Source organism: Aquarana catesbeiana, linkage group LG07, assembly GCF_042186555.1.
Source record: "Aquarana catesbeiana isolate 2022-GZ linkage group LG07, ASM4218655v1, whole genome shotgun sequence".
Lineage (NCBI taxonomy): Eukaryota > Metazoa > Chordata > Amphibia > Anura > Ranidae > Aquarana > Aquarana catesbeiana.
The window spans coordinates 340,197,826-340,222,577 of record NC_133330.1 but is presented as its reverse complement, the minus strand read 5'-3'; the positions used below and the strand labels follow the sequence as shown (position 1 = coordinate 340,222,577).

The window sequence follows — 24,752 nt, the reverse complement described above, 5'->3', positions numbered from 1 at the left end:
ACCAAGGCTCTTCTCCCCCGATAGCTCAGTTTGGCAGGATGGCCAGCTCTAGGAAGGGTTCTGGTCTTCTCAAACGTCTTCCACTTAAGGATTATGGAGGCCACTGTGCTCTTAGGAACCTTAAGTGCAGCAAAAAATTTTTTGTAACCTTGGCCAGATCTGTGCCTTGCCACAATTCTGTCTCTGAGCTCTTCAGGCAGTTCCTTTGACCTCATGATTCTCATTTGCTCTGACATGCACTGTGAGCTGTAAGGTCTTATATAGACAGGCGTGTGGCTTTCCTAATCAGGTCCAATCAGTATAATCAAACATAGCTGGACTCAAATGAAGGTGTAGAACCATCTCAAGGATGATCAGTAGAAATGGACAGCACCTGAGTTATATATATGAGTGTCACAGCAAAGGGTCTGAATACTTAGGACCATGTGATATTTCAGTTTTTCTTTTTTTAATAAATCTGCAAAAATGTCAACAATTCTGTTGCCTGACTTAAACCCAATTGAGCATCTCTGGAGAGACCTAAAAATGGCCGTCCACCAACGTTTACCATCCAACCTGACAGGACTGGAGAGGATCTGCAAGGAGGAATGGCAGAGGATCCCCAAATCCAGGTGTGAAAAACTTGTATCTTTCCCAAAAAGACTCATCAAAAGGAGCTTCTACTAAATACTGAGCAAAGGGTCTGAATACTTAGGACCATGTGATATTTCAGTTTCTCTTTTTTAATAAATCTGCAAAAATGTCAACAATTCTGTGTTTTTCTGTCAATATGGGGTGCTGTGTGTACAATATGAGGTGCTGTGTGTACAATATGGGGGGCTGTGTGTACAATATGGGGTGCTGTGTGTACAATATGGGGTGCTGTGTGTACAATATGGGGTGCTGTGTGTACAATATGAGGTGCTGTGTGTACAATATGAGGTGCTGTGTGTACAATATGAGGTGCTGTGTGTACAATATGGGGGGCTGTGTGTACAATATGGGGTGCTGTGTGTACAATATGAGGTGCTGTGTGTACAATATGGGGGGCTGTGTGTACAATATGGGGGGCTGTGTGTACAATATGGGGTGCTGTGTGTACAATATGGGGGGCTGTGTGTACAATATGGGGTGCTGTGTGTACAATATGGGGGCTGTGTGTACAATATGGGGTGCTGTGTGTACAATATGGGGGGCTGTGTGTACAATATGGGGTGCTGTGTGTACAATATGGGGTGCTGTGTGTACAATATGGGGGGCTGTGTGTACAATATGGGGGGCTGTGTGTACAATATGGGGTTATGTGTGTGTACAATATGGGGTGCTGTGTGTACAATATGGGGTGCTGTGTGTACAATATGGGGTGCTGTGTGTACAATATGGGGTGCTGTGTGTACAATATGGGGTGCTGTGTGTACATTAATGAGGAAAAAATGAACTTAAATGATTTTAGCAAATGGCTGCAATATAACGGAGTGCAAAATTTAAGGGGGTCTGAATACTTTCCGTCCCCACTATATTATGTATAAATCTCCCAGGAAATCCTCCACTTTTTATTACTGAAAAGCCGCACATGAGCTCCAGACTTTGCCCAGGTTGAGATGATGTCATCAGTCTGCTGCGGCCAAGAGGAAGCATTTCCTCAGTCTGCTCTGCCCCCCCCTCCAAACCCGACCCCCCCCCCCCCTGTTATCAGACTGCAACATTGTAACTTTGCAGCAGGGAGGGGAAAGCATTTCCTCAGTCTCCTGTGCCCCCAAACGCCTTCCCTTCACCCCCTGTAATCACACTGCAACATTGTAACTTTGAGGAAATTCTTTCTCCTGCCTGCTACAAAGTTACAATGTTTCATTGTGATCACAGGGGGTGGGGGGGGGGGGGCGCGTTTTGGGGGCACAAGAGACTGAGGAAATTCTTTCTCCTACCTGCTACAGTCTCCTCTGCCACCAAAACCCATCCCCCCACCCCCTGTGATCAGAGTGCAACAATATAACTTTGTAGCAAGCAGGAGGAATCATTTCTTCAGTCTCCTGTGCCCCAAAACCCATCCCCCCACCCCCTGTGATCACAATGACACATTACAACTTTGTAGCAGGCAGGAGAAAGAATTTTGTCAGTCTCCTGTGCCCCCAAAACACGTTCTCCCCCCCCCCCCCCCCCCCCCCCCAGTGATCAGACTGCAATACTGTAACTTTGTAGAAGGCAGAAGGAAGCATTTCCTCAGTCTCCTGTGCCCCAAAACAAACCCCCCACCCCCTGTAATCACACTGCAACATTGTAGCAAGCAGGAGGAAGCATTTCCTCAGTCTCCCCTCCCCCAGTGATCAGGCTGCACATTGTAACTTTGTTGCAAGTGTGATCTGTGGTAGCTCGAGAATGACAGCCAGTCGGTTTGGTAAAAGCAACCAGTTTATTTATTTAAAAAAAACGGATGAACAAAAATAGCTAACTTCAGCCAAAACAAGTCAAGTCAACAGTCCAAAGACCCGGTATAAGAAAACTATACAGCAGGCTCACCGCCAATCTGTTGGTCCCGCACTGGGGTTGGGCTCCTCTGTGGTAAGGGTGCCAGACAAGGAAGGGTCAGCAACCCACGTCTCAGCTTGTCCGAGAGCTCACACTTTACTCACCTCACTTACCTCCCCTGCCTGGGGATTAACCCCCTTCGGGACCAGAGTCCTGGTAGTCAGAATATGGAGGTTCTCCCCCCCCCCAAATCTCTTCGAACCTCCGAAATTCCGGGTCCTTAACCCAGAGGGTACTGGAAATCATCAGTACTGGAAATCAGTCTTCTCTCGAGCCAAACTTCCCCGGAACACCGCACCCCGTATAGACGAGAACCCCTTAAAAGGGACCACAACCCAAATATTGGGGAAATGTGCCTGCCGTGCAGAGACATGCCCGGTGTCCTGTATGTCACAAAGTGAGAGGCTACGACAGAGGCAGATCTGCATTATGTAACAGGTAAAATAAAATAGACACCCCATCCAGGTGTTTTCTTGCGGCTGTTAAGCAAAGGTGCAGACTGCACTGCATGAGCACAGCTTCATGCTCAATGTCACCGTTAAACCCGGGCTGTCCCTTCTCTCTTCTCTGCCACAGGAAGTCCTCAGTCAATGGGCTGAAAGATACCCACCATCAGTCAACCGGGAAACCTGAGGACAGACAATGAGCGTGGAACGTCGGTGCACCCGCAGCCAATCGTAAAGGCAGTGTGTTCTGAACATGGTGTGGGAAATACACAGAACACTGCGTTCTGGTGTGACCGGGCCCTAAGGCCTCATACACACGGATGATTTGAGGCCCCTGATGTACAAAGACATGATGGGAGGTTAATTGGCTTCTGTTCAAAATTGGCCCTAGTATATGAATGTGAGTTGGAGACCTTGGATTGTGGGCTCCTTGAGGGTAGGGACTGATGTATGTGTGAAGCGCAGCGAAAATTGATGGCACTATATGGGTACCTTAAATAAATAGGGACAATTGTAGACACGCACCCACACTTACTCAGGTTCAACTGGATGGACTGGTGTCTTTATTCAACCTTACTAACTATGTAACTATGTAATATTAGGTACCAGATCAGGTGCAATATCAGCTTCCAGATCGGGTACCATACTAGAGTACCAGATCAGGAGCCATATTAGGGTACCAGATCAAGTGCAATATCAGCTGCCACATTTGGGTACCAGATCAGTGGCGATATTAGGTGTCATATTAGGGTATTAGATCAGGTGCCAAATTAGGGTACCAGATCAGGTGCAATATCAGCTGCCAGATCAGGTACCATACTAGTGTACCAGATCAGCTGCCATTTTAGGGTATCAGATCAGGTGCAATATTAGATGCCATATTAGGGTACCAGATCAGGTACCATACTAGTGTACTAGATCAGGTGCCAAATTAGGGTACCAGATCAATTGCAATATCAGGTGCCTTATTGGGGTACCAGATCAGGTGCAATATCATCTGTCATATTAGGGTACCAGATCAGGTGGCAATATTAGATGTCATATTAGGGTACCAGATCAGGTGCAGTGCAATATAAAGGTGCCATATTAGGGTATCAGATCAGGAGCCATATGAGGGTACCAGATCAGGTGCAATATCAGCTGCCATATTAGATACCACACTAGGGTAACAGATCAGGTGCCATATGAGGCTACCAGGTCAGGTGCAATATTAGGGAACAAGACCAGGTGCAATATCAGGTGCCATATTAGGATACCAGATTAGGTGCAATATCAACTGACAGATTAGATACCACACTAGGGTATCAGATCAGGAGCCATATAAGGGTACCAGGTCAGGTGCAATAATAAGTGGCAGATAAGAAACTTAGTTAGAGGTCAAAGGCCAGGATATTCACCCCAGCACAGTAGTCACCCAACATCCACACAGTACAGACTGATAGACACAGAAGGCCCGACATGGGAACAGACCTGAGAGGATGATGAAGCTCTAGGAAGGGTTCCGGGGTCCTCCAGGCTTCAGGAGAAAAGAAGATCGCTTCTTGCCTGATGACTCAAATCTACAGGATATCACCTATTCTCTACACACCATCTCCACTCTCTCCCAGGAAGCTGCAGTCTAGTGCCATGTGATGTTATTTATTCTGTGGGTGTAAAGAGGGTAATAAAGAGAGATGCCCCCGGGAGGTTTGCAGAAGCCACCTAACCTTTGAGGCTGGTGAGATGTTCCAAACGCCCCCCAGGACTTACTGCTAACAAACCTCATCCTATACTAGGGGTGCCAGAATCAGAGGAAAGACAAACACCCAGTGCTGTGTGCCGGAGGAAAGAGAGAGAGACCGGGACAGAACACCGCCTGCAGAGAAACGACTTCATTCACACTCCATATCTTCATCTAGAGGAGCATGGAAGGATAGAGCAGAGAAAGGTGCGTTCTTATCACGGCCTCAATGTACTTTGTGTACTTCAGATTATGTGATATACAGAAATTTACTACGTCTTAAGGTGCAACTTTAAAATTTCAAAAAGTTCGGCCGGAGAGATTTTTTAATATAGAAAAGACATAATAATAATTTTTTTCTGCAATCGAGGATTCATACCTGCCATCTTCTTTACAATGAACCCTGAGCTGCACATGCACTGCTCAGTGTGCAATGTCCAGGGAGGGTGGATGGTTACATGAGGTAGGGGGGCATTTTCCAGAGTACATACACCTGATCAGCTAGCTCAGCTTTACAAATGGCAGCTGGAAGAAAACTACTGCTACTTGGTCGGCACCCAGGAGAATAAATGTAAGGCCCCGTTCACACCTGAGCGTTTTTTCAACTTGTAAAACGCTCGGCTCTGAAGCTCCAAAATGCCCAACAAGCAAAATCCTATTATTTCAATAGCCCCTGTTCACATCTGAGCGTTCTGTCGCCTGAAGCAAAACGCCTGAAGCTCAAAAAAGTACACAAGCTTCTTTATTGGCAGATTACAAGCATTTTTGGCCCCACAGACTCCAATAGAAATGCCTGACCTGAGCAGAAAAACGCTTGTAAAAAATGCTCAAACAGCAGCTCTCCACCCCTAATTTCCTCTCCCTCTCCTCCACTTAGTGCTTTGTATTGGCTAAACAAAAATGCCTGAAGCTGTAAAACACTTGTAATACGCTTTTTAAAAAAATTTAAAAAACTGCAAAAAAAACTTAAAAAAAAAAAAAAAATCCTGAAAAATGCCAATAAATTGATACGCTCAGGTGTGAATGGAGCCTAAAAAATGTAAACAAACCGAGCAACTGGGAGAAAAAATGTAAACAAACCCGGCAGCCAGAACAAATGTAAACAAACCTGGCAGCCAGAACAAATGTAAACAAACCCGGCAGCCAGGAGGAAAAATGTAAACAAACCTGGAAGGCGAAAAAAAATGTAAACACACCACGTTCTAGCGAATAGTACCCTCCGTTGAAAAGTGCCCGCGAATGCGCAATACAGAAGGGCACTCCAGCTGAATTCCCGATCAGCTGGCGAGACGTCACCAGAGCGCATGCGCACATCGTAGGAGGATTTTTTCGATGGGAGATACCATTTGACGGGCTCAAATGAATGCTATGCAAACCATGGAGGGACACCAGATTTGGCAGATTGTGCGGGGCAGGTTTACAGAATGGAGCCTAAAAAAATGTAAACAAACCGAGCAACTGGGAGAAAAAATGTAAACAAACCCGGCAGCCAGAACAAATGTAAACAAACCCGGCAGCCAGGAGGAAAAATGTAAACAAACCTGGAAGGCGAAAAAAAATGTAAACACATCACGTTCTAGCGAATAGTACCCTCCGTTGAAAAGTGCCCGCGAATGCGCAATACAGAAGGGCACTCCAGCTGAATTCCCGATCAGCTGGCGAGACGTCACCATAGCGCATGCGCACATCGTAGGAGGATTTTTTCGATGGGAGATACCATTTGACGGGCTCAAATGAATGCTATGCAAACCATGGAGGGACACCAGATTTGGCAGATTGTGCGGGGCAGGTTTACAGTGTGCTCAAGGTCCGGTTTTGTCTGTGTTGTACAGCGGGTTTGGTGTACGAGGCACAATCTGACAACTATGGTGTCCCTCCGCTCTTTGCATAGCTTTCAATTCTGCCCGTGAAATGGTATCTCCTGTTGAAAAAAAGTAATGTGGCCGGTCAGTGGAGGGTCAGTCTCCTGGGCCTACGAGTAGTAATGTGGTGGGTCAGTCCCCTGGCCTATGAGAAGAAATGCGGTGGGTCAGTGGAGGGTAGGTCTCCTGAGCCTATGAGTAGTAATGTGGTGAGTCAATGAAGGGTCAGTCTCCTGGGCCTATGAGAAGTAATGTGATGGGTCAGTCTCCTGGGCCTATGAGTAGTATGTGGTGGGTCAGTCTCCTGGGCCTATGAGTAGTATGTGGTGGGTCAGTCTCTTGGGCCTATGAGTAGTATGTGGTGGGTCAGTCTCCTGGGCCTATGAGAAGAAATGTGGTGGGTCAATGAAGGGTCAGTCTCCTGGGCCTATGAGTAGTATGTGGTGGGTCAGTCTCTTGGGCCTATGAGTAGTAATGTGATGGGTCAGTCTCTTGTGCCTATGAGTAGTATGTGGTGGGTCAGTCTCTTGGGCCTATGAGTAGTATGTGGTGGGTCAGTCTCCTGGGCCTATGAGTAGTATGTGCTGGGTCAGTCTCCTGGGCCTATGAGTAGTATGTGGTGGTTCAGTCTCCCAGGCCTATGAGAAGAAATGTGGTGGGTCAGTGGAGAGTAGGTCCCCTGGGCCTATGAGTAGTATGTGGTACCTGTAGAAACCTTCGCCACCTCAACCCTTCTCTTCTCTACTCTGCTACTGATCACCTCTATGACAAAATCTCACCTCTGTCCTGCCCCAACCAAGCTACTTTCATCTACAACAGCTCACTGTCTTCCTCCCTAGACAAGCTTGCCCCCCTCACTACACGCAGAATTAGGCCCCGACTGCTACAACCCTGGCAAACAGATGACACCAGAAGTCTCAGAAAACGTAGCCGCGCTCTTGAGCGCCTGTGGCATAAGACTAAGACCCAGGAAGACTTCACACAATATAAATCTGCCCTCCTAAAATACTACTCCTGCCTTCACACTGCCAAACAGACCTACTTTATCACACTCATTAACACCTTCTCATCCAGTCCACGTCAACTCTTCTCTACCTTCAACACTCTACTCTGTCCTCCACTGCCTCCACCCACCAACTCACTCACTGCCCAGGAGATTGCCAATCACTTCAAAACTAAGATTGATACAATTCATGAGGAGATCACCAATGCGCAAAAACCTCCCCCATGCAACACCCCATGTCCACAGATACAATCATTACTTCCCTCATTCAACCCTGTTACTATTACTGAGGTTGCTAAACTTTTATCTAGCACCCATCTAACCACTTGCCCCCTGGATCCTGTTCCCTCGCAAATGCTACGCTCACCCTCTGATTCGATTCTACACTCTCTAACTCACATTTTCAACCTCTCCCTCTCCTGTGGCATCTTCCCAAACTCTCTAAAACATGCGCTAGTCATCCCCATTCTAAAAAAGCCCTCACTGGATCCCACCAATCTCAACAACCTACGTCCAATCTCCTTACTCTCCTTCTCCTCAAAACTTCTTGAAAGATTGGTCTACAACCGACGAAGCGACCATCTGACCATGAATAAACTTCTAGATCCCCTCCAGTCCGGTTTTCGCCCTCAACACTCCACGGAAACTGCTCTCCTTAAACTCTCAAATGACCTACTAATGGCTAAAGCCAATGGACACTATTCTGTACTACTTCTCCTGGATCTCTCTGCTGCCTTTGACCCAGTGGACCACCCCCTCCTCCTCAAAAAACTCCACTCCTTTGGTCTCCGTGACTGTACTCTTCGCTGGTTCTCATCCTACCTATCACACCGCTCCTTCAGTGTCACTTACAACTCTACTTCCTCCTCTCCTCTTCCTTTTTCCGTTGGGGTCCCCCAAGGTTCTGTTCTTGGACCTCTCCTTTTCTCAATCTACACCACCTCCTTGGGTCAGTTGATTGCCTCCCATGGCTTTCAATATCATCTCTACGCTGATGACACCCAAATCTATCTCTCCACCCCCCAGCTCTCTCCATCTGTCTCCTCACGCATTACCAACTTACTAGCAGACATATCAGCCTGGATGTCACATCACTTCCTCAAACTCAACCTATCCAAAACCGAGCTCATGATATTTCCTCCCTCAGGTGCCACTACCCCTGCTTTCCCTGTCAATATCAACGGCTCAACTAGCAACCCATCTCCCCAACGCCAAGGTCCTAGGTGTAATCCTGGACTCTGAACTAACCTTTCGACCCCACATTCTATCACTATCCAAAGCTTGCCGCCCAATCTCCGCAACATCTCCAAGATACGCCCCTTCCTAACCAATGTCACCACAAAGCTTCTAATCCACTCCCTGGTCATCTCCCGCCTCGACTACTGCAACTCCCTCCTCATTGGTTTACCTCTAAATAGGCTCCTCCCCACTTCATTCCATCATGAACGCTGCTGCCAGGCTCATCCACCACACAAACCGCTCAGCGTCTGCTACACCCCTCTGCCAATCCCTCCATTGGCTGCCACTCAGTCACCGAATTAAATTCAAGATACTATAACTTACAAAGCCATACACAACCTGGCCCCCAGCTACATCTCCAACCTAGTCACAAAATACCAACCTAATCGTTCTCTTCGCTCCTCCCAAGACCTCCTGCTCTCAAACTCCCTTGTCACCTCATCCCATGCTCGCCTTCAGGACTTCTCCAGAGCCTCCCCCATCCTCTGGAATGCTCTACCCCAATCCGTCCGATTTTCTCCTACTTTATCCACTTTCAGACGATCCCTGGAAACTCATCTCTTCAGAGAAGCCTATCTGGCCCCCACCTAACAACTGTACATTTATCTTCCCAATCAGCACATCCCCCACAGTTATTACCTCTTGTATCTTTTGACCTTCCCTCTTAGATTGTAAGCTCTAAGGAGCAGGGCCCTCTGATTCCTACTGTATCAAAGTGTATTGTATTTGTACTGTCTACCCTCAAGTTGTAAAGCACTACGTAAACTGTTGGCGCTATATAAATACTGTATAATAATAATAATAATAATAATAATAATAATAATAATGTGGTGGTTCAGTCTCCCGGGCCTATGAGAAGAAATGTGGTGGGTCAGTCTCCTGCGCCTATGAGAAGAAATGTGGTGGGTCAGTGGAGGGTAGGTCTCCTGGGCCTATGAGTAGTAATGTGGTGGGTCAATGGAGGGTCAGTCTCCTGGGCCTATGAGAAGTAATGTGATGGGTCAGTCTCCTGGGCCTATGAGTAGTAATGTGGTGGGTCAGTGGAGTGTCTGTCTCCTGAGCCTATGAGTAGTATGTGGTGGGTCAGTCTCCTGGGCCTATGAGTAGTAATGTGGTGGGTCAGTGGAGTGTCGGTCTCCTGAGCCTATGAGTAGTATGTGGTGGGTCAGTCTCCTGGGCCTATGAAAAGAAATGTGGTGGGTCAGTGGAGTGTCGGTCTCTTGAGCTTATGAGAAGAAATGTGGTGGGTCAGTGGAGTGTCGGTCTTCTGAGCCTATGAGTAGTAATGTGGTGGTTTAGCGGACGGCACCACTGAATGCAGCGGGGACCTGGAAGTCCTGGAAGTCCCAGGAACTGTCCAACTAGAGTGGAACAGCATTTCCTACAAAGCCCCCTGCATTTCCTGGAGGTATTTTCTCCCATGATGTGCAACACAGGTAAGTGTTGTGCAAGATCTCCTCCAATGCAGTTTTGTTCAAAAACTAAATTTGGACCGGAGTTGGGCTTTTCCTATCCAAACAAATAAACTGCATCCTCCTCACCAGGTACAGATGAATGCCACCTGCAAGACCCTCGTCGTTCGCAAGGCATGCTGGGACTTCCCATCACCTGCCAACAATGATAATCTGTACCATCTGACACACTGTATTAAAGATGAACGCTGATACAATGTAACACATGCTTCCCTCCGGGTGCGAGAGTCAGGAAATCATTTTAATATCCTGCTCCTTTATCATCACCCTGGAAATGCCAATGCTGAGAATTATCAGATGATAAATGTTTCATCCCTGAAGCATTAAATCATTAGCACCCCCCCTCCCCCCCCCCCACACACACACACACACACCTCCGACGTCGGCTCACATCCCACTCCTAACAACACAAACGCACATCACTTCTCCTACGGCTCCCTTCATGAGGAGGAGGAGGAGGAGGAGGAGGAGGAGATGTTGTCTGGTGTAATCGGGAACAACGAAATCCCCCATAATCCTTCACTGTCATGGTGGTGGGAATGACAGAGCTGCCAACAAATTACCCGCCACCTTCCAACCTGGATAACTTCCAGCTCCATTCAGTAGTAAAATGCCAAGTAGTAGAGGTTTGTTCACAAAGGATGTCGGGGTGGGGTGGCCAAAATGCAGTTGAGCTGCCGTTTTACCGCTCCCCAACTCCCCCCCTTAAAGTGATTGTAAACCTCAGGCAAGGATATGGCATATCCCTCTATAGTGTGTACTCAATCCAGAGCACTAAGTGCCTGCTGCCTCCTTCCTCTGCTATCAGTATGAGTCACTTCTGACAAGTTCTCCTGACACCAAGAGAAAAAAGGTGACAGGGGAGGGAGCTCCAGCACACAGCCGGAAGGGGGGGGTGTTCCTGTTGTGTGAAGGGGGGTGTGTCCCTTCTCTCCAATCAGCTCACTGAGCTCTGCAGAGTGTAATTTCAGCTCTCCGCTCTCTTTTTTTTCCTGACAGCTCAGACAAGCACTATAAATTCTGGACTTTGAATGGCTGTATAGAAGAGAAGACTGAAAAATAAACAGGTACAACTTTTGTAGGAGGATTTGTTTCATCTCTGTGTATCACCTGAGGCCAGTCACTTCACTGGGTTACATGTAAGGGTTTACAACCACTTTAAGCTGAAACGGCAGTCGGATGGGGGGGCTGTAGGCATGTCATGGCCCCGTACACACAATCGGAAATGCCGCCAGCAAAACTCCGATGAGAGGTTTTGGTCAGAAAATGCAACCGTGTGTGTGCTCCATCGGACTTTTGCTGGCAAAATTCCAGCCAGCAAAAGATTGAGAGGAAGTTCTCTATTTTGCAGTCAGAAAAAGTTCCTGTCCGAAAATGCAATTGTCTGTATGAAATTCGGACGCGTAAAAAATCACGCATGCTCGGAAACAATTCGACGCATGCTCGGAAGCATTGAACTTCATTTCCTCGGCTCGTCGTAGTGTTTGTACGTCACCGCGTTCTTGACGGTTGAAAGTTCAGAGAACTTGTGTGACCGTGTGTATGCAAGCCAAGCTTGAGCGGAATCCCGTCGGAAAAACCATCATATCTTTTTCCAACCAAAATTCCGATCGTGTGTACGCGGCATAACAATATACCTCATGTTGCATTTGCTGCTGTTAAATATGACCCATTCAAGTAATTGGGGACGCATTGTAACCGACCTGCAACCACATGTAATACTTGCCGTACCTGGGCGGTGGTGTGGGCTTCTCAAGGTGAGGGGTGACATCGGCTCCCAACCACCGGTACCAGCACATCGCAATGTTCACTTCTTTTTCTTTTAACAAACTTTATTTAAATGTCACAGATGGAGATTTCATAACGTTCTATGTGCCGGCATGGGATGACGGCACTAGAAAAAAAAAAAAGTAATGCATGCAGTACTTTTTTTTTTCCAGCGATGCACCACAATGCAGCGGTGTGAACCAGACACACCAAAGACCAGGCACATTGGCTTGTCTTGTAATGGGGGTGAGCTGGAATAGCCGCCCCAACGCAGTCCCACCACATCTGTTGTGAATGTACCCTAATGGCAATGGCAGCCACAGGAGGTTGTACACATACCATGGCAAAATATATACCCCACGTCATGCTGGGCGCTGCGGAATATGACCCGTTCAAATGACTGGGGCTGCACAGCAACTGCCCTGCAACCGAGTGTAATGCACACAGCAGCGGAATGGTAGTGTTACCTCCCACCACCTCACCGATCACCCCCTGACTGTCCCCTGTGTCCTCCTCTGACTCCCCAGTTCCTCTTCTGGCTTCCTGGGTCCTCCTCTTGCTCCCCGGGTCCTCCCTCCACTCCCTGGGTCCTCCCCCAGCTCCCTGGGTCCTCCCCCGGCTCCCCCTCTGGCTCCCTAAGTCCTCCTCCGTCTCCCCGGGTCCTCCACTGGCTCCCTGGGTCCTCCACCGGCTTCCTGGGTCCTCCCCTGGCACCCCAGGTCCTCCCCAGGCTCCCCGGGTCCTCCCCGTGCTCCCCGGGACCTCATCTGGCTCCCTGGGTCCTCCCCTGGCACCCGATTCCTCCTCCGGCTCTCTGGGTCCTCCTCCGGCTCCCTGAGTCCTCCCCCGGCTCCCTGGTTCCTCCTCCGACTCCCTGGGTCCTTCTCCGGTTTCCCGGGTCCTCCGCATGCTCCTCCGGCTCCCCATGTCCCCCCCCCCCCCCCCTCATTCCGGATCTGTCAGGATGGAGAGCGGAGGAAGGAGCCGGTAAATATGTCACCAACAAACTGTGTTCACAATGTTTCAGTTTATGAATGGAGAGGAGCCGCTGTCCATTCATCTGCAGTGCAGCTGAGGCTACAGAGAAAGGGACTGGGGAGTCTGTGTCCTCAGTCCCTTTCCGTGTCTCAAAAGGGAGATGTCCGGGTTCTGTTTAGACCCCCGATATCTCACCAAAGCCTCCCAACAGGGCTGATAAAAAAAAAAAAAGAAAGAACTGTAATAAATAAATATTTAAAGGTTGAATTGTAAAAAATAAAAAAGAACTGTAATAAATAAATATTTAAAGGTTAAAAATTGTAAAAATCATTTAAAAAAATAAAATAAAATAAAAAGAAAGAACTGTAATAAATAAATATTTAAAGATTAAATTGTAAAAATAATTTAAAAAAAAAAGAAAGAAAGAACTGTAATAAATAAATATTTAAAAGGTTAAATTGTAAAAAAAAAAAAAAAAAAGAAAGAACTGTTATAAATAAATATTTAAAGGTTAAATTGTAAAAATAATAATAAAAAAAGAAAGAACTGTAATAAGGGAGATGTCCGGGTTCTGTTTAGACCCCCGATATCTCACCAAAGCCTCCCAACAGGGCTGATAAAAAAAAGAAAGAACTGTAATAAATAAATATTTAAAGGTTGAATTGTAAAAAATAAAAAAGAACTGTAATAAATAAATATTTAAAGGTTAAATTGTAAAAATAATAAAAAAAAAAAAAAAAGAAAGAACTGTAATAAATAAATATTTAAAGGTTAAATTGTAAAAATAATTAAAAAACAAAAAAAGAAAGAACTGTAATAAATAAATATTTAAAAGGTTAAATTGTAAACCACCCCGCCGCCCCACAAAAAAAAAGCATTGTAAAAATAAAACAAAAAAATAAAAATATGAAATTCTAAAAAATAAAACTGTAAAAAAAAAATAAATAAAAAACTACTGACACAGTCCACGCCTCATCAGTGCAACCTATCAGTGCCCATCAGTTTTGGATATTAGTGCCGCCTCATCAGTGCCACCTATCAGTGCTGCATATTAGTGCCACTGTCACATGACAATAAATAAAATAGGTAATCGGTATCAGTCTTAAAAAAGTGGTATTGGTGCAACCCTAGTGTCCAGCATTGACAGGCCAGAAGCAGCGCATGCACAGTGTATTCCATGTATACCGCTCTTTATCTTCATCTTTTCTGAGGAAATCCGTTTGTGTGACTGCGGAGTATAAACACGGAGATTATTGCTGGCGTGGACTTGGCGGTAATTGATCTGCGGGTGTCTGTGTGTGTGTGGGACTGCTATATACACACATAAATGGAGGCTGACAAGTGTTGACAGTGAAGTGACAGATCCCACATCCTCAGTGTATTATGGGTATTAGGCTGAGGCCGGCCAATCAGATTGGATAATGAAGTCTCAGGAGAGAAAGAAACACTCTGACTTTAGGAAGATGCTGTTCTCATATCTGACAGCGGAGATCCGAACACGATGTACATGCGTCCCGCAGAGATCTCTTCCTGCGTCTGCAGCTTTTCATGCAGAGAACCGAAATGCAAGTTTATCTGGCGATGATTAGTTTAAGAATTTTGGTACAGCTACTAGTGGTGCACCGAACCCGAAAGTTCAGGATGCACATAGCCAAAAAACTAAACCACAACAGACACTTTTTAAAAAAAAAATGTTTTAAAGTGTTTGTTACCCTTAAAAAAAAAAAAAAAAAAAAAAAAAAAAAGGATCCTAATTTGGTGCCTTGTATCACCTGAAATACCTGGCCGATATTCCTGGTTCTGCCCTCCCCCCAGTAAACTGACCCCTGTTTATCATGGCTGTTGAGCCCTGGTCAGTTTACATGTCTCTGTCATCCACAGCACTGCTCTCTGCTCTCTCGTGTCCTCCTCCCCCCTCCCCTCCCTGACTGTCAGCTCCGTCCGCTCCTAGATTTCCCCCTAATGCCGTAAAAATGAACGTTAAGCTCCCCAGTGTATGTGTTTTATAAAAAATATGCTGCCTAATACCTTATTTCCGAACACTGCTCGGCGCTCACGTGACTGCCCGCCAGTCTCCTCCTCTCCTCGGCTGATGTCAGCACCCAGCACCTCCCCCCTGCAGCTATCAGATCGGGAGAGGAGGAGACTAGCGGGCAGTCATGTGAGCGCCGAGCGGTGCTCAGAAATAAGGTATTAGGCAGCAAATTTTTTATAAATCACATACACCGGGGAGCTTAACCACTTCAGCCCCGGAAGGATTTACCCCCTTCCTGACCAGGCCGTTTTTTGCGATACGGCACTGCGTCGCTTTAACTGACAATTGCGCCGTCGTGCGACATTGTACCCCAACAAAATGTATGTTCTTTTTTTCTCACAAATAGGGTTTTCTTTTGGTGGTATTTGATCACCTCTGTGGTTTTTACTTTTTGCACTATAAACAGAAAAAAAGCGACACAAAAAAAAAAACACAATATTTTTTATTTTTTGCTATAATACCGTAAATATCCCCCCAAAAAATAAAAATAAAACTAAATTTCTTCATCAGTTTAGGCCAGTATGTATTCTTCTACATATTTTTGGTAAAAAAAAAAATCTCTCAATAAGCGAATATTGATTGGTTTGCGCAAAAGTTATCGCGTCTACAAACTATGGGATAGCTTTATGGAATTTTTTTAAATTTTTTTTTCTCTATTAATGGCGGTGATCTGCGATTTTTGGCGGGACAGCAACATTGCGGCGGACAGATCGGACAAGTTTGACACTTTATTGTGACCAGTGACATTTATACAGCGATCAGAGCTATAAAAATGCACTGATTACTGTATAAATGTTACTAGCAGGAAAGGGGTTAACACCATCACATCAGAGTTCCCCCCATTCCATCAGAGGTTAAATGCATTACATCACAGGCCCCCACCCAGAGAGGTCCCCTCTTCACATCAGAGCCCCCCCCCCATCACATCAGAGGTCCCCCCATCACATCAGAGGTCCCCCCATCACATCAGAGGTCCCCCTTCACATCAGAGCCCCCCCCTTCACATCAGAGGTCCCCATCACATCAGAGGTCCCCCTTCACGTCAGAGGTCCCCCCATCACGTCAGAGGTCCCCCATCACATCAGAGCCCCCCCCCATCACATCAGAGGTCCCCCCCATCACATCAGAGCCCCCCCATCACATCAGAGGCCCCCCATCACATCAGAGGCCCCCCCATCACATCAGAGCCCCCCCCCCATCACATCAGAGCTTAAACGCATTACATCATAGGCCCCCACCCAGAGAGGTCCCCCATCACATCAGAGTCCCCCCATCACATCAGAGGTCCCCCATCACATCAGAGTCCCCGCCATCACATCAGACCCCCCCCCTCCATCACATCAGAGTCCCAACCATCACATCAGACCCCCCATCACATCAGAGTTCCCGCCATCACATCAGACCCCCCCCCTCCATCACATCAGAGTCCCAACCATCACATCAGACCCCCCATCACATCAGAGCCCCAGCCATCACATCAGAGCCCCCCCCCACCATCACATCAGAGCCCCCGCCATCACATCAGAGGTCCCCCTTCACATTAGAGCCCCTCCCCCCATCACATCAGAGCCCCTCCCATCACATCAGAGGTCCCCCCATCACATCAGAGGTCCCCCCATCACATCAGAGGTCCCCCCCATCACATCAGAGGTCCCCCCCATCACATCAGAGGTCCTCCCATCACATCAGAGGTCCCCCCATCACATCAGAGGTCCCCCCATCACATCAGAGGTCCCCCCCATCACATCAGAGGTCCCCCCCATCACATCAGAGGTCCCCCCCATCACATCAGAGGTCCCCCATCACATCAGAGGCCCCCCATCACATCAGAGGCCCCCATCACATCAGAGGCCCTCCCATCACACCAGACCCCCCCATCACATCAGAGGCCCCCCCCCTCCATCACATCAGAGGCCCCCCCCCTCCATCACATCAGAGGCCCTCCCATCACACCAGACCCCCCCATCACATCAGAGGTCTTCCCATCACATCAGAGCCCCCCCTTCCATCACATCAGAGGTCTTCCCATCACATCAGACCCCCCATCACATCAGAGTCCCCCCCATCACATCAGAGTCCCCCCCATCACATCAGAGCCCCAGCCATCACATCAGAGGTCCCCCATCACATCAGAGGACCCCCATCACATCAGGGGTCCAGTCCATCACATCAGAGCCCCCCCCTTCCATCACATCAGAGGCCCCCCATCACATCAGAGGCCCTCCCATCACATCAGAGGCCCTCCCATCACATCAGAGTCCCCCCCATCACATCAGAGGTCTTCCCATCACATCAGACCCCCCCCATCACATCAGAGCCCCCCCATCACATCAGAGGTCCCCCACAATCACATCAGACCCCCCATCACATCAGAGTCCCCCCATCACATCAGAGTCCCCCCCAATCACATCAGAGTCCCCCCCCCCATCACATCAGAGCCCCTCCCATCACATCAGAGGTTAAACGCATTACATTATAGGCCCCCACCCAGAGAGGCCCCCCGATCACATCAGAGGTCCCCCATCACATCAGAGCCACCCCCATCACATCAGAGTCCCTCCATCACATCAGAGGACCCCCATCACATCAGACCCCCCCTCCATCACATCAGACCCCCCCATCACATCAGAGGTCCCCCTTCACATCAGAGGTCCCCCTTCACATCAGAGGTCCCCCCCAATCACATCAGACCCCCCATCACATCAGAGTCCCCCCCATCACATCAGAGTCCCCCCCATCACATCAGAGCCCCAGCCATCACATCAGAGCCCCAGCCATCACATCAGAGGACCCCCATCACATCAGGGGTCCAGTCCATCACATCAGAGCCCCCCTTCCATCACATCAGAGGCCCCCCATCACATCAGAGGCCCTCCCATCACATCAGAGTCCCCCCCATCACATCAGAGGTCTTCCCATCACATCAGACCCCCCCATCACATCAGAGCCCCCCCATCACATCAGAGGTCTTCCCATCACATCAGAGGTCCCCCACAATCACATCAGACCCCCCATCACATCAGAGTCCCCCCCAATCACATCAGAGTCCCCCCCCCCCATCACATCAGAGCCCCTCCCATCACATCAGAGGTTAAACGCATTACATTATAGGCCCCCACCCAGAGAGGCCCCCCGATCACATCAGAGGTCCCCCATCACATCAGAGCCACCCCCATCACATCAGAGTCCCTCCATCACATCAGAGGACCCCCATCACATCAGACCCCCCCTCCATCACATCAGACCCCCCCATCACATCAGAGGTCCCCCTTCACATCAGAGGTCCCCCTTCACATCAGAGGTCCCCCCATCACATCAGAGGACCCCCCATCACATCAGAGATCCCCCCATCACATCAGACCCCCCCCCTCCATCACATCAGAGTCCCAACCATCACATCAGACCCCCCCATCACATCAGAGGACCCCATCACATCAGAGTCCCCCGCCATCACATCAGAGTCCCAACCATCACATCAGACCCCCCTTCACATCAGAGGTTTCCCCATCACATCAGAGGTTTCCCCATCACATCAGAGTTCCCCCATCACATCAGAGTCCCAACCATCACATCAGACCCCCCCCCCCTCCATCACATCAGAGTCCCAACCATCACATCAGACCCCCCCATCACATCAGAGGACCCCATCACATCAGAGTCCCCCGCCATCACATCAGAGTTCCCCCATCACATCAGAGTCCCAACCATCACATCAGACCCCCCTTCACATCAGAGGTTTCCCCATCACATCAGAGGTTTCCCCATCACATCAGAGGTCCCCCCCATCACATCAGACCCCCCTTCCATCACATCAGAGTCCCTCCCATCACATCAGAGATCCCCCCATCACATCAGAGATCCCCCCATCACATCAGACGTTTCCCCATCACATCAGAGGTTCCCCCATCACATCAGAGGTCCCCCCATCACATCAGACCCCCCTTCCATCACATCAGAGTCCCTCCCATCACATCAGAGATCCCCCCATCACATCAGAGTCCCTCCCATCACATCAGAGATCCCCCCCATCACATCAGACCCCCCCTCCATCACATTAGAGGTCCCCCCATCACATCAGAGGTCCCCCATCACATCAGAGGCCCCCATCACATCAGAGGCCCCCCATCACATCAGAGTCCCCGCCATCACATCAGAGTCCCCGCCATCACATCAGACCCCCCCATCACATCAGACCCCCCCATCACATCAGAGTCCCCGCCATCACATCAGAGCTCTCCCTTAAAAGAGGAGCATCCAATAACATAACAATAATCCCTATACAACAGAGGCCCATTATACATGAGTCACAACTGCCCCCCCCCCCCCAATCAAAACAGAGTCCCCATCACCTCAAAGTGCCCCCATCACAGGTGTACAGCCCTAAGTGGCTGTAAGCTCTTATTTACATTGGCGGTCCGGGAGGCAATAAAATCGCAGCTCAACCGCCTGCTTTACCGCCCTCTGGCCACACGTCTAAGTGGGGATTTCCCTTCCTTTGGAGAAATTTCATCTCACTTCCTTCTATAGTGGAAATTCTCCCCAAAGGGGTTCAGACAGCAGGAAAAAATAAATAAACTTTCATTACTCTTGTAAAAAAAAAGTGACATTTTGGGGTTGATTTACTAAAACTGGAGAGTGCAAAATCTGGTGCAGCCGTGTATAGAAACCAATCAGCTTCCAGGGTCTTAGTCAAAGCTTAAAGGAGTTACATCTGGGAATAAAAAATTAAAAGTCAGCAGCTACAAATCCTGTACAAATCCTGGAGCTCTGACTTTTAATATTAGGACACTTACCTGTCCTGGGTTCTCGCGATGTCGGCACCTCGGCTGATTTTCGGATTGGCTGCTGCCACCGCCGCCATCTCCACAAAGGGAAACCGGCAGTGAGGCCTTTCGGCTTCACAGCGGGTTCCCAACTGCGCATGCGAATCGCTCTGCGCTTTCCAATTGGCCCGGCAGCAGAGGAAGGAGGAGTGGGGCCGAAATTCCGAGGGATGGCGCCGTCTCCTGGAAGTGGGGAAGTCAAGAACAGGTACCCGTCCCCCCCCCCCCCCCCTCCTGAAAGGTGCCAAATGTGGCACCAAAGGGGGGGGGGGGCTGGGAGGAAGACAATAAGCGGCGGAGGTTATACTTTTGGGTGCTTTTATTGAACAAACTGAAGTTAGAAGCTGATTGGCCACCATTCAGAGCTGCACCAGATTTTGCACTCTCCAGTTTTAGTAAATTGACGTCTTTGGCTTTAGATATATTGTACCTGTGAAAAAAAATTCTGTATTATAAAGTTTATCAGAAGGAGGTATTTGTGGTGTAATACAGAGACGTCCTCCTACAGGGGGGATATACATGAGCAGCAGGGAAGGGGAATGAAGAGAGCGCGTTTCTCCTGATCCTACATGTACAAATCACAGATCCCCAAACACATCATCGCCGGCCAATCAGAAGATTTCTTATCAACATTTCTTTCTTTTTTAGATTTTCAATCTGACAAAAGTGAACAAAAAGTGTTCTACTTCCTGTGTTAGGTGTGATGAGAGCGGGGGAGGGGGGGGGTGCCTACTGTTTTGTGTGTAAGGAGAGAGAGAGAGAGAGAGAGAGAGAGAGAGAGAAAATGGGGAGGAAAGAAAGGAAGAGGGAGGGAGGAAAGGAGGGATAGAGGAAGGGAAGTCAATGGGGAGAGGAAGGGAAGGAAAAAAGAAAGGGAAAGAAATGAGGAGAGGAAGAGAAGGAAGGGGGAAGAGGAAGGGAAGGAAAGGGGAAGAGGAAAGGAAGGAAAAGAAGAAAGAAAGGGAAGGAAAGAGGAAGAGAGGAAAAGGGGGAGAGGAAGAGAGGAAAAGGGGGAGAGGAAGAGAGGAAAAGGGGGAGAGGAAGAGAGGAAAAGGGGGAGAGGAAGAGAGGAAAAGGGGGAGAGGAAGAGAGGAAAAGGGGGAGAGGAAGAGAGGAAAAGGGGGAGAGGAAGAGAGGAAAAGGGGGAGAGGAAGAGAGGAAAAGGGGGAGAGGAAGAGAGGAAAAGGGGGAGAGGAAGAGAGGAAAATGGGGAGAGGAAGAGAGGAAAATGGGGAGAGGAAGAGAGGAAAAGGGGGAGAGGAAGAGAGGAAAAGGGGGAGAGGAAGAGAGAAAAAGGGGGAGAGGAAGAGAGAAAAAGGGGGAGAGGAAGAGAGAAAAAGGGGGAGAGGAAGAGAGGAAAAGGAAAAGGAAGGGAAAGAAAAAAGGATGGGAAAGAAAAAGGGATGGGAAAGAAAAAAGGATGGGAAAGAAAAAAGGATGGGAAAGAAAAGGGGAAAGGAATAGAAAGAAAGGGGGAAAGGAAGGGAGAGAAAAGGGGGAGAAAAGGGGAAGGAAAAGGGGGAGAAAAGGGGAAGGAAAAGGGGGAGAGAAAGGGGAAGGAAAGGGGGAGAGGAAGAGAAGAAAAGGGGGAGAGGAAGAGAAGAAAAGGGGGAGAGGAAGAGAAGAAAAGGGGGGAGAGGAAGAGAAGAAAAGGGGGAGAGGAAGAGAAGAAAAGGGGGAGAGGAAGAGAAGAAAAGGGGGGAGAGGAAGAGAAGAAAAGGGGGAGAGGAAGAGAAGAAAAGGGGGAGAGAAGAGAAGAAAAGGGGGGAGAGGAAGAGAAGAAAAGGGGGAGAGGAAGAGAAGAAAAGGGGGAGAGGAAGAGAAGAAAAGGGGGAGAGGAAGAGAGGAAAAGGGGGAGAGGAAGAGAAGAAAAGGGGGAGAGGAAGAGAAGAAAAGGGGGAGGGGGAAGAGAAGAAAAGGCGAAGAAGAAGAGAAGAAAAGGGGGAGAAGAAGAGAAGAAAAGGGGGAGAGAGAGAAGAAAAGGGGGAGAAGAAGAGAAGAAAAGGGGGAGAGGAAGAGAAGAAAAGGGGGAGAGGAAGAGAAGAAAAGGGGGAGAGGAAGAGAAGAAAAGGGGAAGAGGAAGAGAAGAAAAGGGGGAGAAGAAGAGAAGAAAAGGGGGAGAAGAAGAGAAGAAAAGGGGGAGAAGAAGAGAAGAAAAGGGGGAGAAGAAGAGAAGAAAAGGGGGGGGGAGAGAAGAAAAGGGGGAGGGGGAAGAGAAGAAAGGGGAAGAAGAAGAGAAGAAAAGGGGGAGAAGAAGAGAAGAAAAGGGGGAGAAGAAAAGAAGAAAAGGGGGAGAAGAAAAGAAGAAAAGGGGGAGAGGAAGAGAAGAAAAGGGGGAGAGGAAGAGAAGAAAAGGGGGAGAGGAAGAGAAGAAAAGGGAAGAAGAAGAGAAGAAAAGGGGGAGAGGAAGAGAAGAAAAGGGGAGAGGAAGTGAAGAAAAGGGAAGAAGAAGAGAAGAAAAGGGGGAGAGGAAGAGAAGAAAAGGGGAGAAGAAGAGAAGAAAAGGTGAAGAGGAAGGAAAGTAAAGAAGAAAAGGAGGAAAGCAAAGAGGAAGAGAAAGGGAAGGAAAGGGGAGAAGAACTGAAGGAAAAGGAGAAAGAAAGGAAAGGAAGAGAGGAAGGGAAAGAAAAGGGGGATAGGAAGGGAAGGAAAGGGGGAGAGGAAGGGAAGGAAGCAAGGGGTGAAGGGAAGGAAGGGAAGGAAGGAAAGGAAAAGGAGAGGGGAAGCCAAAGAAAAGCAGAGAAGAAAGGAAAGGCTTGAGGAAAGAAAGGTAAAAGAGAGCGTGAGAAGGGAAGAAAAATGAGAGAGGAAGGAAAGGAAAAGGGATACAGAAAGAGAAGGGGGGAGGAGAGAGGAGGTCTGTTTCTTCCCTTGGTATGACACTGTCAGCTGCACAGCACTCTTGGTTGTTATGGTGCTGCTGGTTGCATAGTACCCTGGTTGCTATGATGCTGTCAATCACACAGCATTCTTGGTTGCTATGATGCGGTCAATCACAATGCATCCTTGGTTGCTATGAGGCTGTCAGTCACACAGTATTCTTGGTTGCTATGACGCTGTCAGTCACACAGTATTCTTGGTTGCTATGGTGCTGAAGGAAGTGCAGCCAACAGCATCTTTCTGAATGTGTGGCGGACATAGGAGCAGACTCTTACACTGATAGAAATATGAATTTCCTGAATCTTTCCTGAATGTCGGAATCCTCCCTGATCCGGGAGAATGACTTTCCTGAACTCCGCGCCGGATGTCATCAAGAGATCCAACCGCCAATCACCAATCATTTACTGACCCCGCCCCTTCTAATGTACGGCCAATGGAAACAACAAATATGATCGATCCTGAGATCTGATTGGATAATGGAGGGTGATGGAATGTGCGCATAATCCTCTACTGAGCCAACACCACTACAGTATATGTCAGAGTTATATACATATAATAATAGTGTGTGACTGTGGGGGGACATTAGAGTGTAAGCTCCTCTGGTATAGAGACTGTTGTGACTGGCTCAGTGTTCTCTGTACAGCACTGCGGAATATGTCAGAGCTATATAAATGTATAATAATAATAGTGTGTGTGACAGTGGGGGAGGGGACATTAGAGTGTAAGCTCCTGTGGTGCAGTGCTCTCTCCTGTACAGAGGGGGAGGGGCTGGGATGGAGGGGGAGGGGGACATTAGAGTGTAAGCTCCTGTGGTGCAGTGCTCTCTCCTGTAGAAAGGGGGAGGGGCTGGGATGGAGGGGGAGGGGACATTGGAGTGTAAGCTCCTGTGGTGCAGTGCTCTCTCCTGTAGAAAGGGGGAGGAGACATTAGAGTGTAAGCTCCTGTGGTGCAGTGCTCTATCCTGTAGAAAGGGGGAGGGGCTGGGATGGAGGGGGGAGGGGACATTGGAGTGTAAGCTCCTGTGGTGCAGTGCTCTCTCCTGTAGAAAGGGGGAGGAGACATTAGAGTGTAAGCTCCTGTGGTGCAGTGCTCTCTCCTGTAGAGAGGGGGAGGGGCTGGGATGGAGGGGGAGGGGACATTGGAGTGTAAGCTCCTGTGGTGCAGTGCTCTCCAGTAGAAAGGAGGAGGGGGAGGGTACATTAGAGTGTAAGCTCCTGTGGTGCAGTGCTCTCTCCTGTAGAGAGGGGGAGGGGCTGAGATGGAGGGGACATTGGAGTGTAAGCTCCTGTGGTGCAGTGCTCTCTCCTGTATAGAGGGGGAGGAGCTGGGATGGAGGGGGAGGGGACATTAGAGTGTAAGCTCCTGTGGTGCAGTGCTCTCTCCTGTACAGAGGGGGAGGGGCTGGGATGGAGGGGGAGGGGTCAGTCAGGTGTGGTGGAGATGCTGTAGAACCTCTTCCCTCCCCTCCCCCTCCTCTCACCTGTCCCGGGCGGTCAGTGCCGGGTGTCGGAGGGTCCCTCTGAGGCCTCCCGCTGTGTCCCGGGCCCCGGTGCCGGCCGTTCTCCCCGGGCTGCCATGCTGGATGAGGAGCCCCCCGGAGCTGGCCTGTCACTGAGGGGAGTCCGGCCTGAACGACCACCACACGAACCGACCAATCCAAAGCCGCGATACACAGAGCCCACCAATCACAGCCGAGGACGGACCACCAATCACAGCACGGGAGAGACCACCAATGACAGAGGGCGGGGACCGGCTGCCCGCCAATCGACTGACAGAGAGGGGAGGGGGCGGGGCTGGAGTCCCCTAATTCTCCTCAGACTCCTCTGCAAGCTTCTCCGTATAACGGAGGAGAGAGGTGTGAGGTATATATAGAGTACTATGAGAGAGGTGTGAGGTATATATAGAGTACTATGAGGGAGGTGTGAGGTATATATATGAGGGAGGTGTGAGGTATATATAGAGTACTATGAGAGAGGTGTGAGGTATATATAGAGTACTATGAGGGAGGTGTGAGGTATATAT

General features: G+C 48.9%; 1 protein-coding gene across 4 annotated transcripts in view; it reads right to left on the bottom strand.

The window, feature by feature from the left end:
• The window catches only part of ST3GAL3 (ST3 beta-galactoside alpha-2,3-sialyltransferase 3), a gene marked incomplete at its 3' end in the record, with an annotated part of 495,733 nt that overhangs the window by 420,989 nt on the left and 49,992 nt on the right, over positions 1-24,752 (bottom strand). The window contains 1 exon segment of one of the 4 annotated variants that reach the window (XM_073593922.1): positions 24,211-24,456. 4 annotated transcript variants of the gene reach the window in all.